Raw genomic sequence first — 2,038 nt, 5'->3', positions numbered from 1 at the left:
AGAGACACTTTCTGGAAAATTGCGGTGAGCCATTTCACTTTCTGGTGGTAAAGAGTCCTGCCCGATGCTCAGGGCCTTGTCCCCATAAGCAAAGTGTCTGGGGTCAACTTAAAGGATAGCGAATGGGGGGTGGGGGCTGGGAGAGGACAGACATCCGCCGATCTGCAGCTCGGTCTAGCTCTAGAACTTCCTAGCTGAGAAACTTTGAGCAAGTTGCTTAACTTCTCTGAATCCACTTTCTTTGTTTACAGCTGAGCTTACTAGCCACAAAATGCATGTAAGCCACCACCCCAGTCAGCAGTGGCACTGAGGTGGCAACACGAGCTTACTAAAGGCCTCACACTGCCCCAGATGCTGCCGGGGCCCAGGGACTCTGCCTCAGGTGGCCCAAAGATGCCGCCAGGCCAGACGTGCCCCTGGAAGTGAGGGGAACGGTCAGCATCTTCAGAAGGCCTCCCTAGCCACCAACCCCTGTGGACACTTGGAGGACAAATTTCAGAGTTGACATTTGTCCTATGGGGGCGAAGGGACACCTTTCCGTGCGTGGTACGGCCCCTGTGTCAGCAGCAGGAAGGGGCTTACACCTGAGGACAAGTCTCCGAGAGAGTCATGCGGCATCTCACCTAATCCTCACCACTGTTTCCTCCTTACCACAGTGTAAACGTCATTATTATTATCATCACAGACAGAGATTGGGTTGCTCAAGCCAGAAACATCTTGGGCCAAAGCAGAGTTTGGGTCAGTGTGTGTGGTCCTCTGATTCAATGCACCCTGTCACATCGATGTCACAGCCGTAATCAGACAAGAAGCTGAGCAGGGCTGTGGCTCATGTCTTCTTGGTGCTGCCGGGGCAGTGCGGTCGCTGTCACGTGGAGGATAGGCCTTCGAGAATGCCAGGCAGGTGCTAAATGGTGCCAGAACACATCTGTTCAATGACTGAGGGCCCCCCAGCTCCTGCAGGTGTCAGGCAGAGACCAGGAGGAGGAGACAGAAGTGAGGAGAGTACCTGTCCTTCCCTGGGGAGAAGCCAGCAGAGAGGAGCTCCTGGTGAGTGTGGGAATCACAGATGGGGACCCTGAGGCCCAGAGGGCAGGAGACCAACCCAGTTTTCACGGAGCTGGCACTTCAACCAGGGCCCGGATCCCTGGTCACCTCTGCATCGCCAGCTTCCCAAGAGAGCCTGGAAGGCTCTGGAGCGGGCAGGACCTGAAATGCTGAGCCTGGAGTAGGGGGAATCCAGGTCGGCCCTTCCTTATCTGCACTTTCATGGCCCTTCTTGCTCCACGTCTTGGATCTTTCCACACTTTTTTTTTATCGCGGGACGCTGGTGATCTACCAACTATGTCACTTTGCGGCAAGCATGTTCATCTTCCTGGACCTCGGCATCCCCCATGGCAGAATGATACTATCCCTTCGTATGGAATGGCAAGGACTCAACAACCCAATGGGCCGGGTACCATGACTGCTAAACCACTTATGTGCTAGCGATGTCCCATTCATTCATTCATTCATTCATTTACTCAACAGATATTTATTGAGCACACACTGTATGCCAGGCACTGTTCTAGATGCTAAGGACACAGGGACGAATGAGACACAGTCCCCGCCCTCGTGGAATTATAGTCCAGTGGCCCACAACCAAGTAAACATCTACAACATCTTACATATGGTATATATTGTATCATAGGCATGTACTTGTCACATAATGTGATATTAAGAAGCGATAAATGCTATGGAAGAAATTCGGTAGGGAAGGGGACAGAGAAGGAAAGGAATGGGAGGGACTATTTAGACAGAAAGGCAGGAAGGACCCTGCTGAGGCAGTGACATTAGAGGAGAGACCCCCAACGAGGTGACGGAGGGAATGAGGCATGCGGATTCCAGGGAGATAGGGTGGCTTCCAGACAATGGGACAGTAACACCAAGGGCCCAAGCCACCTGGCAGCTCTTAAATGCCCAGGAAGTCGGGGCTGCTAATACAGAGTAAGTTACTCATAATTATTATTATTACATTTGTTATTCATAGCATTTTGTTATT

The sequence above is a fragment of the Pteropus vampyrus genome, unplaced genomic scaffold (genome assembly GCF_000151845.1).
Source record: "Pteropus vampyrus isolate Shadow unplaced genomic scaffold, Pvam_2.0 Scaffold374, whole genome shotgun sequence".
Classification (NCBI taxonomy): Eukaryota; Metazoa; Chordata; class Mammalia; order Chiroptera; family Pteropodidae; genus Pteropus; species Pteropus vampyrus.
Note: the sequence above shows the minus strand (reverse complement) of the source record.